At 44.8% G+C, this 17,873-nt stretch overlaps 1 pseudogene; it reads left to right on the top strand.

Annotated features, from left to right (window-relative positions):
* The first annotated feature begins 12,008 nt into the window (after positions 1-12,008).
* Positions 12,009-12,128, top strand: LOC133505446 (5S ribosomal RNA; annotated as a pseudogene).
* Positions 12,129-17,873: the final 5,745 nt, after the last annotated feature.

Genomic DNA, 17,873 nt, shown 5'->3' with positions numbered 1-17,873 from the left:
CGCAACCGGCGACTAATTGGAAAGCGGCACGGCTACGATGCGGCAGGGATAACGACTCACGCATCGTTATGGGATGTAACCGGGGTGTTCCGCGTGTGGAGATGAATTCAATCAGAGCGCAACATACACACACACACACACACACACACACACACACCACACACACACACACACACACACACACAGAGTCAGCCACACTAATCTTGGTCTTTAAATAAAGCCCCCAATTTGCTGGGTGAAAACCATGCTTGCGGTTGAGTAAAAACGGTGGTCGGATTACATGATCCTCTTCACCAAAACGACTTCTCAGCATGCATTCCACTGGGCTTATTACGTTGTGTATTATATGTTTTGATTTCTTTATGTTTTGCCGTAGCTCAGCTCTATTCTAAGAGGACTCGCCAAACTACCCCGCAAACAACAGCATGACGTTCCTCATTCAAATATGAAATGAAATGATGACAATCCTGTTGACATCCACTTGGTTTGCAATATTAATATTAAGTGACCCTCTCACATGAGGAACATAGCATTGGCATCTCGGCTAAGCGGGCAAATATTACATTATTTAATAGCTCATTGAAGTACATTGTTTACCATTGAGGAGAATAAAGGTTTTTGTTGTTTTCGGAGTTTTCATAGTCATGAGTTGTGAGTGAGGATCCCCACACCAAGCAAAAAGGTTCTAGTGGTGGCGTATCTGCCCACTAAATGCTGAAAATATGTTTTACAACATTTGTAAAATACATCACTGACATCTCTTTTGTGCAGCGTTGCAATTGGCCAATAAGTGTTTTTTAGGAGGGTGGTGAAATGATATTCAAGACTCCTTTAATTTTATGGCTTAGAAACTTGACAATAATTTGTTTTGTTTTTTTTCTTTTATGGTTGTGTGCGTGTGTGTTTAGTTTATGGAACTGCATTTTGTGTCACCTTTAGTTAGGGTTGGAAAAGGGAGACAGCAAACTTAAAAGTCCATCTGGAAGGCGGGGAGGTTGCGTTTGTATGGGCAGCGATTCAAAAGATGTTTGAGGCGACACCACCAAATTTTAATTTTATAAACAGGGGAAAAAAGGTGCTGGTATTGCTATTATTTTCAAGTCATTATTTCAGTGTTAAGAAAATATACTGTGTGATTTTAGCTGTTTTTGAATATCTGTGTTTTTTAGTTAAAGGTGACCCTAAGATTATTGTTGTAATAATTTATAGACACAAGACACAAAAGAACATTCATGGAGGATTTTTCAGAACTGCTGTCAATTATTTGTACTCAGTACAACTATTTTGTCATCACAGGAGATGTTAACATTCAAGTTGACAACAACATGGAAATAAAATCCAAAGATGCGGAGGCGGAGAAATTAAATGTGTGTTTCAGCTTGACCAGTATATACATAAAGTCACTTTTACAGAATATACCCATTGCAAATTAAAATCGGAAAAACTGCATGAATCCATGTAGTTTTTATTTTCTGAAATATTGTAATACTTTTGATTCATTTATTAATAACCTTTCATTTTAAATGCTCTCATTTTATTAACTAAGTACTTATTAAAAATGATTCAACTTCATTTCAAAATTATTTTTAAAATGATTTTTTTTCATCATTTATAATCAGAAAATAATATTAATTTGTTTTTACTCAATTACTGTCACATATATTGTATTTATTTTAATCTTTTTATTTTCTATTTATATTAGTTTACCCTGAACCTTGTGAGGATAAGTGGTTCAGAAAATGGATGGATATTGTTTTAATTTCAAAATGATTTTATTCATTTACATGTACTTATATTACAATTGTCAGTATTTTTTCCCCCATCATATTTTTCTTTCTTTCTTTGGGCTATTACACTTGAAGTTAAGAAGAGGCTGAAGTATGCCACAGAAGAGTAGATGAAGATGGATCGTGTTCTCGGTGACAGAACATCTCGTTAGGAAGCAATTTAGTGCATCCTGCAAAAAGCCAATATTCCCATTTTGCAATTTATTAAAAGACAGCTGCTGATTGTGTGCAACTGCCTGGGGCCAAATGAAAGAAGGTCAGGAGAGGTATAGTGTGTCACTAAGTGTGTGTAATATGAACACACACACATGCGCACACACACGCACACACGGAGGAAGCAAGTTTCCGTCAAACTTGGAGCTTAGAGAGATCCTGTACTGCGCTAACGTGTGCACCGAAACCAAAAAACATCCACTGGTTTCTTCTCTGATGGCAGAAACAATATTTTCTGACAAGCAAACATTATCCCTGCCCACATTTCACCGTATGACTGCTGCCTGACCAGGGAGCACCTTAAGTCACGTTGACTGACATGTTGGAGACTCTATAGAGCTTCTGCACCTACGTCACCGAAGTCACATGACTGGCCATATTGACGGTCTAGCAAAGCATTCTTCAACGCTAAGTTGTTTGGAGATGGCACGATAATATGTCTTATAGCACGACGCCCAGAGTTTTGGTCTGATACCGTTAAACATTTAGAAGGTGATAATAAATGAAGGTACGTGGAAAAATGAGAGACACTTGGCATCGAGGACCCATATTTAATGCCGAAGTCGATGTTTTCACCAATAAGAAATTGAACTGTTAACCCGCTTCCGCTTGTCTTGGACAACTGGATATACACATGTATCTGGTGAGTAAGTCGTCGAGATTTACACGGAAGAGTTTGAAAGCGTAAAAATGTCTGGACACATACAAATACTTCGTTGCTGGATCTGTTCTCAATCAAGGTTAAATCCCACATAGTGATGGAGCCACTCAATTTTTTTCAATACAAATACCAATATTTAAATAAATGACCCCTGGTTTTACACAAAGTCATTAACTATGATTGGAAAAAAAAAAGACAGCAACTCAGCTCCTAGTACACAGAAGCGCATTCTGGGCACACGTTTAACTTTGCTAAACCTCTCCGTGGAAGACTTTTTTTTTTGTTCTCAAATGAGTCCAATGCGTATTAAAAAAAAAGAAAATAAACCGCTGGGATAAGCTTCAGCCCCTGTACACGGAAGCATGTTGCGGCCACACGTTAATCTATGTAAACCTCTGTGTGACCGAGGGGTTGTTTTCTTTTTTTTTTATACGCATTGGACTCATTTGAGAACAATGCATATTAAAATAAATAAATAAATAAATAAAAACATCTATCGGGGAGAGGTTTACCAAAGTTCAACGTGTGGACGCAACACGCTTCCGTGTACGTTGGAGACAACTCCCTGTCGTTTTTTTCTCTTTTTTTGTAACGCATTGTTCTCAAATGAGCCAATTTAGCATTAAAGAGACTAATTGTTAATTTGAGATTAAGAATAATGTCTACCTGAAATAAAGTGATCGCTCCACAGTCGTGTGTATTTGGTTGGGCACCATCCATCATGTTTAATTGCCAAAATACATCGATCTTTTCGGGTCTTTTGTGCTGGCATGCTATAGAATGATCTCTTTGAATATCTGTTTTGTCTGTTGTAACGACCAACAGCACAGCAAGTCTCGGGCATTGTGTGTATTCCGCTCCGGTTCAATGTCCCCCACACTGTCAACCTGCTCTTTTTGACCGGCAAAATGGCGCCGTGAAAATGGTCACATCACATGAACGAGCTCTATACAGTATGACTGTGCCAACAATAAGAAGAATGGAATCTTTGTATGTGTAAGACTGCGTTGTCATACCTGAAAGTGGCGCTTTTGCAGTGGGATGAAATTTGACAACCGTATAATTGTAGCCTTGCTGAATATGATCCTAAAAAGTGAGTTTTGGAGGATTTTTTTTCCCCCCTAGGGATGACACCAGACAGATAAACGAGCATTATGTTCCTGCGTGCACATTGTCATAAATCATTTTAAGCGAGGCGACAGAATACACAACTGCCACTCTTCATAGTGATTACTCTTTAGATAATTTACTGAATTCAGACAGAGATGTTCTAGAAATAATGAACTGAATTGGGATCATTTAGCATTTACATGCTAAAGTATCTCTCATTGAGATGAGTGCAGCATAATGTTGTTGTTTTTTTAAAGAAAAACGACAGCAAGAGTAAGAAATGTTTGTCAGATTTTTTTCGTGAACTTTATACAATATGTACATGCACGTTATCTGCGTCCCCCCCCCCCCCCCCCCATTTTACGGCATATAAACTGAAGGCTGTCGTCAGATCCAGTGAATCTTTATAAACCACATGAAGAATTCATTTGGAGTCGAAGGAAGTCCTTCTTTGTCAAGTCTATTATTCCTTTCAGTTGACTGAGACTTCTGGGACGGCGCACATACAATCGTGAGGGAACCCGCAACAGCCGAAAACAAAAATAGATATACGATGTAAGTGTTGCTATCCGTCAATGTTCATGGTGTCGTGTTGCTTTTATAAGAGGAAATTTATCTCTTTTTTTTGTGCTTAAGACAATGAACATCTGTGATGGCGAGTTTGGGCAAGTCCTTTGTGGAGCCATTTCTGTTTAGTCATTTTTCAAAACGAGAAAAGACGCAGCCATATTTCCGGCACGGCGGAAGATGATGGATGTTTCAGGAGGTGAGTGACATGAGTACCGTAGTGCAGTTGAGGAAGTCGAGAGGGGAAGGAATGAACGGAAGGAGGACGAATGAAAGAATCGAAGGAAGGGAAGCTGAAAGGAGGAGGAAAGGGTTAGGGCAGGAAGAGATGAAGAAGTGAGGGATGGGATGGGAGGAAATGAATGAAGGAAGAAAGGAAAAAGATTGAAGGAGGGAACAATTAAATAAATGGAAAGAAGGAGGGATCATCAGAAAGAAGAAGGGAAGAAGAGAAAAGAATGAAAATGAGAGGCAGGAGGGAGAGAAGGAAGGTGGGAAGGGACAGAAGGGAGGTGGGACAGAATGAATAATGAAAAGAAGGAAAAGTGGGGGAAAGAGATAGAATGTGGTAGGAAGGAAGGAAAAGAATTTGGGATTTCAGAAGCAAAAGCGAAAAGAAGGAAAGAGTTACGGAAAAGGGAATACATGAAGTAACTAAGGAAGGACGGTAGGGGATAGCACAGAAGACAAGAAAGGTAGGAGTGGATGGAATGAGGAGAGAAATTAAGAATTTAGAGGGAGGAAAAGAAGGAAGGATAGTGGGAAAGAAGGAGAGAAGATGTGGAGGAAGATGGAATGAAGGCAAAGCAGGAATGAAACAATTGATCAAAAAGGAAGGAAGGAAGGAAGGAAGGAAGGAAGGAAGGAAGGAAGGAAGGAAGGAAGGAAGGAAGGAAGGAAGAAAGGAAGGAAGGAAATTTCCCTCTCATTTGGCCACTGACTTACACACACAGGCTCTGTTTTCACGACTTGGGCTGTGCTTAGCATAACACTAAGAGGGGTGGGCTAAACCTGGTTTTGGTACTTTTGTCGGCAATATTACAATGAGACATCAGTGCTACTGACTTGTATCCTCTCCAATTGAAGCATATTCTTTCTTTCCCTTCAAAAGTAGCCTAAATAGCCTCGCATAGTGACGTCATAAATGCGAAAGAGGACTTAGCCAACCGTGCAAGACTGGAGCATTGAAAGTTAGCAGCATTGCTTTATGAACCAAAGAATGAGCTGGTGAGAAACTGTTGGGCGTCTTCCATACTGTCCGTGAACCTCATCGATCCTCAACCCAACAAGCCCACTGTCTTTGTCCTGGCTGCTCAGGACAACTTGGATCAGTCGACATGAAAACATTTACATGGATTTCCTGCCAGATTATTTTTGTTCAACACTATATTCACTGCGATTGACGGGTTTAGTCGTCAAATATCCATATCAACTGGAAGGGCTGGCGGTGCAAGGGTTAACATTTTTTTACACCTGTGTCAGCTAAAAGCTTTTACGACAGCTGCATTGTTTGCTATGGTCGTAAAACACTGTTGAGGTTGGACTCGATGTAAATTTTGTCAACACGTTAATTCCTGGATGCTACTGTACACACTGTATACAACACAACACTGAATACAACACACACTACATGCGCTTTGGTTGTTTCACGATTGCATGTTAATAGGTTTCGTGCCAGCGGCGCACTGACTTCACTTTAATCTGCTGCCCACACACTCGAGTCTCAGGACGCCAGGAGAGGAAGACGTGGGCGGGCAACACACACACACACACACACGGACACACACGCACACAACCACTTCCATGACACCACCTGTCCCAATTGGCTCGTTCCTCGTCGAAACCCATGTGTGTGTCCGTGTGTGTGTCATACTAGAAGTGTTAAATATTGTGAGGTTAAATGTTGTGTTCATGCCAGTTGCAATGTGTTAAGGCTCCAAAATCTGGCAAAAACCCATGCACACTTATAATGTTGTTTTTGTGATCCCTCCATCAGTCCTTCCCTCCTTCTCACTTCCTCTGTTCCTTTGGTCCCTTCCTTTCTTTACCCAGTCCCTCACTAACTTCCCTCATTCCATCTTTCCTTCCCTCATTCTGTTTTTCCTTCCCTTCTTTCGTCATTAAACCCCCTCCTGTCTTTCTCCTTTCCTTTCTTTTTCTCTTTCCCCCTGCTTGGAGCCTTCCTTCCTTTCCTGCTGGCGGGGTGGACATTTCATTACATATGTGGTTATGGCATAATTAGCTGCTGTGTTCATATCTCAGACTTATTTGCCTGAAGCCAATGCAAATATACGTCTTGCTCTGTTCGTCTTGTTTATTTAAATCACACTTTGCTGCACTTGTGTTGCTTGCTTTGTGCTTTGTGCTTCTTACTTATTTGATGCTATGGAAGGAAAGGAGCGTGGAAAGACACGACTGGCTACCATTGGCCAATTGCTGCAGGAGGGGTGGGGTCATTGCAGCAGGTTCCTTCTTTCTCACAAAACAACAGGACAAATTAGAGAAGGATACAAAGAAGGGAAGGGAGGAACCCAAAGGAGGGTTCATGAAAAGAAGTGGGAGGAATCAAAGCACCCCCCGTAAATCCCTCTGGAAGTAATGAAAGAATCAATTAAGGATGGAAGGAAGAAAAGGCGGAAGAAAAACCAAAATCGACAGAAGGACACAATGATGGAGGGGAGGACAAGTAAGGAATAATGGAAGGAGGAAAATAACAATGGATGGATGGAAGAAAGGAGGTAAAGAAGCAAAAGATGTATGCAGGGAAATTAGGAAGGGAGGCTGGATGGAATGAAGAGGAAAGAAAGAAGCTACATAAAGGGGTGAGGAAAAGAAGGAGGGTCCAAGGAAGGAAAAACAAAAAAGAAAATGAAGGAGGATGAGGTTAAGAAGGAGTGAACGTTAAGGAAAGAGACAGGAACAGGGGAAAGAAGGAGCAGATTAACAAAGGATTGATGGAGAGGAGGGAGGAAGGACAGAATAATGGAATGAAGGAGACTATAGGGAAAAGGGGCAAGGAAGGAATGGGGAAGGGAAAAAGGACAGAAGGGCGGAAGAAGGGAAAGAAGATGTCAATGAAGGAGGGAAGAATAGAGATAAAAAAGTAGGCAGATATAAGTATGAGTGAAGGGAAGAGTAAATAGCTAGATGGCAACGCGCTCGGATGCAGCAGCTTATGGCTCTCGATTTCAGTGCTTGCAAGTACTGTACTTGTATTTTGTCTTCGTTTTTCTGGGCACTTTGCTCATGTACGCTTTCGGCACTATGCTACGGCACCCGCCAGGAACTTTTGGTCCTCGGATAAAGACAAAAGATAACAGTTGCAAGCGACTTTCAGTACAACTATAACATTCCAGGTAAGCTAATGAGACCACCGGACTGGCCGTGGATTGTTGTCCAGACGGCAAAGCGGAGGAGGGAAAGGAAGCAAAAGTAGGGTTGTCGGTCCGGCTTCCTGCTAAGGCGACAACACAATCCACACAGAACAGCTCTTCCAAGGCTGTACCTCACCGACGCTCGATCCATCACCAACAAAATGGATGAGCTGGAATTACAATTTGCGGCTCATCGCTGTGTTTGTGACTGCTGCGTCCTCATCAAAACGGTGACCTGGCCTCACCCAAACATTCCCAATGCTAGTATGCAGCTAGCAGCCCACACTCTGCACCGCTGGGGTCGGACCGAGGACTCTGCCAAAAGCAGATGTGGGGGGGCTCTGTGGGTTCGTGCATGATGACAACAAAAGCATAATTGAGAGACACTGTTTACATGACACATCCGTTCAATGACAGCCTATTTATGTCCATCACGACTCTACATCTCATCAAATGCTAACGCTGCGCTCTCTCTCCGGCTGAACGTCATTAACTAACAGCAGCAGACCCAACCCAAAGGCACTCATATTGAAGCTGGGGACTTGAACAAGACCAATCTAAAGACTGTACTCCCAAAGTTGCACCAGCATGTTAAATGTCCAACAACAGGTGGAAATACTTCAGATGATTAGTACTCAACATTAACCATGGCTACAGACCCACATGGGTGAGTAAGACCACATCTTCTTGCTGCTCATCCCTTCATACACCACCCCCTAAGATGCAGGTCCTGGACCACCACAAAGACTAACAACCTGGTCAAAGACTGCACTCAGTGAACTTCAGGACTGGCTTCAAAACACAGACCGGGACCTATTTGAACACCAGTACCTGGACACATACACGGGGGCTGTACTGGACTATATCGAGTTCTGTATACAAACTGTTTGCATGAAGAAAATCATTGGAATTTTTTCCAAGCCAAAAACCCTGGATGACCAGCCAGGTCTGCTCACTCCTCAGGGCCCATGACACTTACTTCAGGTCAGGTGACAGAGCTCTTTACACTACAGCTCGTGCTGAACAGAAAAAAAGGTAGTAAAAACACCAAAGCGGATGACAAAAGGAGAATAGAGTCCCACGTTTCCAGCAACAGCCCACGGCAGTGTTGGGAGGGTTTACAAACAATCACAAACTTCAGAAGCTGTCATGTGACACCGGGAGACATAAGTGAGTCATTGGCAGAGGAGCTCAAGTTTCTTTCCTCACTTTGAATCATCCCAGGGACACTCAGATGCTTCAGCTGTACCTGCACTTCCACCAGGCTTCAATAGCTCCCCTCTCACAGTACAGAAGAATGATGTGAAGTGTGTGCCCCGGCCTGTGCACCCCAGGAAGGCTGTTGGCTTGGTGAACGTAGCAAGCAAGGTGCTCAGAACACGTGCCCACTATCTGTCCAGTGTTTTCTGTAAGATCTTCAACCTCTCACTGGTCCAAACAATCATCTCCACCTGTTCGAAATCCTCAACAATCATTCCTATCCCCTAACCCTAACCTTTAATAACAATCACCCTGTTGCCCTCATACCTGTCATCATGAAGTGCTTTGAGAGGCTTGTTCAAATCACATCAAAGATGGTACCACCCACCCACCGAAAAGGGTCAATAGATCAACAGAGGATGCTCCCGGCATAGCTCTGCACACTGTGTTGAGCCACTCGGAACAACCGCAGAGCTACGCTGGGATGCTTTTGTGGATTATAACTCAGCCTTTAACAAAATCATACCGAACATTCTGCCTCAATTAGACACCCTGGGCCTCCCTCCTCTCACATGCTCCTGGATCAAGGACTTTTTGACCCACAGACCCTAGGTTTGACACTGGCTCCCAGTTTTCCTCCATCTGCACACTGAGCACCGGATCACCACAGGGCTGCGTGATGAGCAACCTCCTGTACTGTGCTACAACTTTGACTACAGCTCAGTCTACAATAATAACTACATCATTAGATTTGGCAGGAAGCACTGCAGGCGTGGCAAACACTGATTGGCTATCAGTTTTTCCACCCAGGGTCATTAGAATGTCTGAGCGAGAGAAGAATTTCGATAACAGTTTCCATTTTAGAGATGATTCTTGGTGAAATCTGTGGATAACTCTGGCATTAAAAGAAACACTGAACCCTCATCTACTAACTTTTAAAATGTGCCCCCATTCCTATTTTTTTCTACAAAGTCCTTCTTTAATACTGCATCCATTATACGCAAGGGTTACATTCCTTACACCCCTGCGGATACTGCATTGGAAGTAGTGAAGGAACAAACAATAAAAGCAATGGAAGGGAATGAATGAAGGAAGAAAGAACAGCAGGAATTTAGGATGGAAGAAACAAAGAAAGGAAGAAAGAAGTAATTGAATGAAGGAGCAAGGGAAGGAATAAAATAAGAAGAATGTGGAGAGGAATTCATGAAGGACTAAAGGAGGGAAGCACTGAAGGAAGCTACGAGACATGGAAGGTGATAAGGAAGGATAGAGGGAATGATGGAAAGAATCAAGAAAGAATAGCTTGATGTGATGGAGAAAGGAAGGACTGAAGTGAGTGAGAATGAATGAAGGAAGGAAGAAACGGAGTCGGCAAGGAGAAGAGAAACAAATGAAGGCAGGAGTGACTTTGTTCATAAATTTGCTCGATTACACAGCGTGCCTGGGCGCCTTCGATATGTGACACCTGTGAGCAGAATCCCTGCGTGAGTATTCTGGAGCATTCGGTGGGAAAGCCAAAGACATCCAGACAGCAAGTGAAGCCCCTCATTGCTATTCACCACCGCCGACTGTTGTACAAGTCACAAAGTGGAGAGCGGGCAAAGGCCGGGTGGCCAGCGTATGCAAATTCAATCCAAGGAGGAAGAAAAGCAGCGATGAGATAGGGACGGGAGAAATAGAAGAAACTGAGCGAAATGGCAAAAGTCAAGGAAACACTTTGAACACCCCCCCCCCCACACACCACACACACACACCAATCTGCACGAGACTTCAGCTCACCGCCCACTAGAAGAGTCCCAAATGACATTTTTGGCTTTGCTCTCTGGCTTTTGAAAAGGCAGTGATGGCAAACCTGACAAAGAAAATGTAGTTACGATAGGAGGAGGAGAAATGAAGGTGTGGGGAGGAGAGAAAGAGTGTTGGGATGACTGATGAGGATGGAGGTATAAACAGGAGAACAGGACAAGGAGGCCAGGAAGCATAGCTCGGAGCTTCCTCATCCTCTTCTTAATTACACCTCCATGCTGTGACCTCCTCTCATCTGCAACTTACTGCACCTCCTTTTGTCCTCATCCTCCTTTCAGACCTCCTTGCCCCCTTCTCTCCTTACGACCCCGTCATCCATGCTTCCATGATCTACTGCTTTTCCGGGTCAGGTCGCGGGGGAAGTGGATTCAGCAGGGAAACCCAGACTTCCCTTTCCCCAGCCACTTCTTCCAGATCTTCCGGAGGGATCCCGAGGCACTCCCAAGGCAGCCGAGAGACATAGTCTCTCCAGCGTGTCCTGGGTTGTCCTCGGGGTCTTTTTTCTGGTGGAACATGCCCGGAACACCTCACCAGGGAGGCATCCAGGAGGCATCCAAATCAGATGGCCCAGCCACCTCATCTGGCTCCTCTCAATGCGGAGGAGCAGCGGCTCGACACTGAGCCCCTCCTGGATGACATAGCTTCTCTCTAAGGGCGAGCCCGGACACCCTGCAGAGGAAATTCTTTTCGGCCGCTTGTATCCCCTTCACCACTCCCTAACATCCTCTTCCGAAGTGCAGTTCTTGGTTTCCTCCTTTCCATATTCCGCATCCCTCAGTCATGCTTACTATATTTTCATTTTCTTTGGAGGCGTCATCAACTTTTCCAGTCCAGCTTGTCAGCACCCATCTGCCGGAATTAATCAATTCCCCGGACTGCGATTATGCGAGCGGCAGCGACAGCGATTTGGCACCCGATACAATCGCCGCGTTCATTAGCCTAATTAAAAAGTGTGACGAGAGGCTGCGGGTGAGCGGCGGCGAGTGGAATGAGTCGGCTGGGAATCCCCCGAGAGCCATCGCAGGTGGCAGGAGGGTGTGGTTATTGGACAGGAGGCGGCGGGGATGGAAGAGGGAGGGGTGAAGAGGAGGAGGCGTGAAGTGTGTAATTACAAGAGGAGGCAAAGGCATACTTGTAGTTTGAGAGGAAGATGAGGTGCGGTTAATAGTCGTCATTGCTGTAGAAGGTAGAGTGGGACGATGAGTGTGAGGAGGAGGCTAGGAGCTAATGCTGAGAGGTCAAGAGGAGCTGTAGTCAGGATAAGGAGGAGGGAAAGGTGACGCAATGGTGGTTTACGGCCATGCTACCCTGAGAACGCCTGGTCTCGTCAGATCTCGGAAGCTAAGCGGGTTTGGCCCTGGTTTAGTACTTGGACGGGAGACCGCCTGGGAATACCAGCTGCTGTAAGCTTCTCTACTAGACTAAAATGCAGAGGGGTTGTGTCAGGAAGGGCATCTGGGATAAAACTGTGCCAAACAAATGTGCGTTCATCTGAGATGACACGCTGTGGCGGGACAAGCCGAAAGGAAAAGAAGAAGAAGAAGGGCGACGCATGGTGGATGTAGAAGGTGTCTTCAGGAGGATCAGACGGCATTTTGGAGAGGAGGGTGGAGGGAGGTGTACGTAGAAGAGGAGCAGGCAAAGGTGGAGCTTGGAGAAAGTGACAATGAACGGGATGAGGTGTAGTGCAAAATAAGGATGAAAGAAGAGGGGGAGGAGGTATTGTCAGAAGAGAAAGGTGCAAAAAGGAGGCAAAGCAGGAGCTACGTTTTGACAGAAGAAGATATTTTGGGTTCAAGAAGAGGAAAGGTTATGCAGGGGTGGAAGGTGGGATGAGGGTAGGCGGACTAGATGACGGGGAAGCGTGAAAGAGGGGCCAAGGATTTAACTGACAAGAGACAGATGAGGAAGAAGAGGCAGGGGACGAGTGGCAAAAAAGGCTGCGTCAGTACATTTAACAAGGCATCAGTCACTACAGCAAATCAGCAGAGTGCTTCATTAACGTTCCGCTTTTTGCTTTACAGGCCACCGTCAAGGAAGGAAGGAAGGAAGAAAGGAAGGAAGGAAACCACCATACAGATGAAACATCACAAGCAAGGAAAACAAGGGAAGCCTCGGAAAGCTGCAGAGAGGAAGGAAGGAGGGGGAGGAGAAGCCTTTGTAGGGAAACCCCACTGCACGGATCTCCTCTGCCTCGCTTGGATGCTTCACTTGCACATCAGTGACCCAAAAAAAAAGTCCACATATTTTCCAGCAAAATTAAATCACGTATTCACAAAACCCAAAACCTCAGTGATTAATAAACAGGCCATTTAACACGACAATATGTGCGTCCTCAGCACTGCAGTACTCCAATGGTGCACCGCAACAGACATTAACCATTTGTGACCCATCAGGACCACCGTAGTTCAACGAATATGCATTATGTCACTCTGTCAAGTCACACAAAGACTGGAATTATTTTGATTATATGACCACAACCCCTCTCATTGCTATACCACCAGACTTCCTCAAACCCTTTAATAAATGCTCCGTCCATTTGTTGTGTCTGTTGCTCACCAAAACAGCAGCACCAAACAAGAAACTAAAGCAGGTCTACTGCAGTACCGCATTTCCCAGCATAATATTGTGCCCACCCTCTAATAAACACTTGACCCTGGGGCTGCTAAGTCCTATTGCACTCTGTGGCTAAACAACAGAGCTGCACCTACCAAGATGCATGCTAACCCTCTGGGGCTACTGAGCCCATTTGAAATCTGTAGCCAACAAAAACAGCGGCACAATCCCTTTAAATTGCGACTTCTATTGCCACTAAAGTCAAACAATGGCTGTCCCTCTAATAGATGTCAGTCATTTATTTTGGAGAGTCTCTCATCACTTGAAGAAAGTCAACACCTTGTCCTTCCCTTTAAATGATGACCCTGAAAACTTGCACTGCCCCATTGCCAAATTTCTTCAACATATATCTGACACATCCAGAAAAGAGTTGGGGCACAGTCTTCATCTGAGGTTATCTCATCTCTGATTTTCCATCAGGAGAAGTGAATTACGTCATATTTGGCATGTTTTTGTGGTTTGGTCGGTGCTGCTATTTAGGTTAGCAACAGTCAGGTTAGTTAGAGTCAGCATTTACAGTAATTGCTTTTCGTGATAGCATCTCCAAACTTTGTGGGTCCACCCCCTTTACAACCCACAGTTCTTGACCACAAATGAGGATAGGACCGTAAATCGACCGCCATATTGGGACCTTTTTGGCTTTCGTCCTTCTTAACCGATACAAAGTCCGCATGACTGCAGACGCTGCACCGATCAGCCTGTTGATCTCTCGCTCCATTCATCCTTCACTCGTGAAGATACTTGAACTCTACCACTTGGGGCATGATCTCATCCCAGACGCAGAGAGGGGACGCCACGCCATGATTGTATTGTGTTGTTGATGGCTTGTAAACTAAACTAGAGAACAAATTGCAGGCTCATGCATCCGTGGCGCATGCGTACACAGCTGTCCGGCTGGTTTGAGATTTATAGAAAGTGGATGTCAGTGCAGAGGATGATTTATTTCCAAATGAAACATGAAAAAAAAAAAAAATCTCACTCTGAATGCTGCGTTTGAATTATTACGCCTGTCCGGTGCTCAATATGCTAATCAGCTTGCATCTCATCAACTTTTACGGCTTCTCCATGAATAAAAGAGCGGCGACGCGCGGTGCTGGAAACGAGCGCGCAAACTGCTCCAGGAGGCAACTTTACGGGCGCCTGGCGTGATGGGTGGATTGAGCCGCCGTTTCTGGAAGCTTCTTTTCTGCAGACGCGTTTCATTGTGATACTGTGGGCTCGGACGCTAACACACGTGCACGCGCACGGGGGAAAACCACAACGTGTTCGTCTTACCTTGTCTTCGCCGCACGGATGGTGGTGGTGGTGGTAGTGATGCAGGCGCAGAAGGACGTGCACGCGACGACATGTGCAGCCCCACTCAGGAAGAGCAGCGGCAGCATCACCAGCAACTCGACCACGACTCCCCGCCCCTCACTCGCTTTTTGCCTCTCTCGCTTCTGACACGCGTACGCGCGCGCGCACGTGCGTTCCGCGGATGAATGGATGATGGAGGAGGAGGAGGAGGAGGAGGGAGGAGAGGGATGAAGTTAAAGCAGCTTTGTTTACATAGAAGGGAAGGCGATTATGGAAGGAGGAGACAAGAAAAGGAGGAGATGGATGGAGATAAAGGAGCTTGGTTTGGTGGAGACCATGGCGAAGGACAGGATGACACAAGGACGGAGGAGGAGACCGAGAGGTGGAGATTGAAGGGGGGAGGAAAAGATGAAAGTGCCATGGCAGTAAAGGAGATGAGGAAACAAATGAAACAGGAAAGGGGAAAAAAAGAAGGCCGAAGGAAAAACAGACACTGAGCAAGGGGGAAAGGATGAAAGGAAACAAAAGGTTGAATAAGAGGAGGGAAGACTAAGGCGCCAAGGAAATAAAGGGAAAAAGGAAGTGAATGAAAAGGGAAGGAAGGACAAAGTGACAAGGAAGTGAAAGACAGAAGGAAGGAGAAAGGAAATGAGAGCGGTGGGAAGGAAAAGAAGGGGACAAAATACCATGGAAATGAATTGAGGAGACAAGGTGGAAATAAAGAAGGACACAAAGGAAAGAAGGGCATGAAGGAGGCAAGGGAAGGAGGGAGAGAAGGCCAACAGCAAAAAAAAAAAAAAAAAAAAAGATATTATGGCAGATGAAGGTTAGCGGCAAGGAGCCACCCAGCAAAGCAGCCCAAAACCATCATCAAGCATCAGCTAAATGGATGTGTGTGTGTGTGTGTGTGTCCCATATTTATGCCCAGCTACAGATCTGAACAGCACAAGGAGAACTTGACCCCCCCCCCACCCCCATCCTATGCCGTCCTTTTTTTTTTTTTTTTCCAGAAATTGAAGCCCCTCACTGTTCTCGGGATGCAAACATTCAATCAGCACCATAAAGACCCATATTTTTAAAAATGGCCACCAGCACACTTTATCTCCAATCCTGTGGCATCTTCTCATCTGCCGAAATTCTGTGGAACAAGATGGTCAAAAACTCCACACCCACTTCTCGTAGATGCTTCCATACCTCCACCAGTATGTCATCATCACTTTCCATTTTTCATCCTCTTTAGTGCCTTATTTGACCATGGAGTAGATGGGAAGAGAAATGGATTATGTATAAGGTGATTAGCAGCTATGACCCACAGATAGGATGTGACTTAAGAGTTGAAAGAAAAATTTTGGAAGGAACTAGATGAAGTAGTTCTGAGCATCCCAGACAGAGAGAGAGTTGTGGCTGGTGCAGATTTCAGTGGACATGTTGGCGAAGGAAACAAGGGCGACAAGGAAGTGATGGGTAAGCAAATGATGTTTTGAGGGACAGATGATGGTGGACTTAGGGAAAGGATGGAAATGGCAGTAGTGAACAGAAGAGACAGGAACATAGAGTGACCTACAAGAATGAGGTAGAAGGATTATATGTTGTGCCGATGATGTAATTTGAAAGAGGCTACTGACTGTAAGGTAGTGGTGGGGGACAGTGTAGCTCGACAGCATAGGATGGTAGTATGTAGGATGATTCTGGTGGTGGGGAGGAAGATTAAGAAGGCAAAGGTAGAGCCAGAGAACCATGTGGTGGAAGCTGAGAAAGGAAGAATGTTGTGCAGCCTTTCTGAAAGAGGTGAGACAGGCTCTCGATGGACAGGAGGAGCTCCCGGAAGACTGGACTACTACAGCCAAGGTGATCAGAGAGACAGGCAGGAGATTACTTGGTGTGTCTTCTGGTAGGAAAGGGGAGAAGGAGACGAGGACTGCGGAGAGGTGAAAGGAATACATTGAGATGCGACGTAGGGCAAAGGTAGAGGTGGCAAAGGCTAAACAAGAGGCATATGAAGACATGTACACCAGGTTGGACACAAAAGAAGGAGAAAAGGATCTCTACAGTTTGGCCAGACAGAGGGAAAGAGATGGGAAGGATGTGCAGCAGGTAAGGGTGATTAAGGATAGCGATGGAAATATGTAAATAATCCCTCCTCCATGGTCAAATAAGGCACTAAAGAGGATGAAAAATGGAAAGTGCTGATGACATACTGGTAAAGGGATGGAAGCATCTACTAGAGGTGGGTGTGGAGTTTTTGACCATCTTGTTCCACAGAATTTTAGCAGACAGAAGAATCTCCACTCGGATGAAGAGCAAAGTTTCTAAAACAGCGGTGATGCCGGCCATGATGTACGGATTAGAGACGGTGGCACTGAAGAAACGACAGGAAGCAGAACTGGAGGTAGCAGAAAGGAAGATGTTGAGGTTCTCGCTCGGAGAGAGCAGGTTGGATAGGATTAGAAATGAGCTCATTAGAGGGACAGCCAGTTGGGTGTTTTGGAGACAAGGTTAGAGAGAACAGACTTCGATAGTTTGGACATGTCCAGAGGCCAGAGAGTGACTACAGTGGTAGAAGGGCGCTAAGGATGGCGCTGCCAGGCAAAAGAGCGAGAGGAAAGAAAAAGTTGATGGATGTTGTGAGGGAAAAGATGAGGGCAGTTGGTGTTAGAGAGGAAGATGCAGCAGATGGGCTTAGATACAAAAAGATGACACGCTGTGGCGACCCCTAATCAGGACAAGCCGAAAGGAAAAGAAAAACAAGAAGATCCACTTTAGTGCCTTTCTAACATTCCCCTTACTAATCATTGCCACTTTCTGGTCCTTCACACCTGCCTTTTCTATGCTTCCTTCTCTCTCATTTTCTTCATTCATCAACTTGTCAAAGTATTCTTTCTATCTACTTAGTACACTACCGGCACCAGTCAACATATTTCCGTCGCTATCCTTAAAGGACTACTGTCAGGAAATGGATGATTTTTAGTATATTATTAATGAAAAAACCACAGCCAATATGGTCCCATGCGTTTTTTCACCACTTTTTGTAACTCCCGCCATGAAAATCCTCTTGAGGGATTTGTTCTCGAGAAGAAGCAGGAAGTGACGTAAAGGACAGCTGTGCCCCCAAGTGGACTCGTTTGTTTCCATTAGTTTTACCTCCGGGAAGGTAGCTCGTTGTTCCGTCGTGTTAGCCAAAATGCCGGCTCGTTGCGTTGCTGGACATTGCTTGAACACTCGGGAGGACGGATTTACACTTCA

This window comes from Syngnathoides biaculeatus, chromosome 8, assembly GCF_019802595.1.
Source record: "Syngnathoides biaculeatus isolate LvHL_M chromosome 8, ASM1980259v1, whole genome shotgun sequence".
Lineage (NCBI taxonomy): Eukaryota > Metazoa > Chordata > Actinopteri > Syngnathiformes > Syngnathidae > Syngnathoides > Syngnathoides biaculeatus.
The sequence above is the reverse complement of the archived record's forward strand: the minus strand, read 5'-3'. Positions and strand labels throughout refer to the sequence as shown.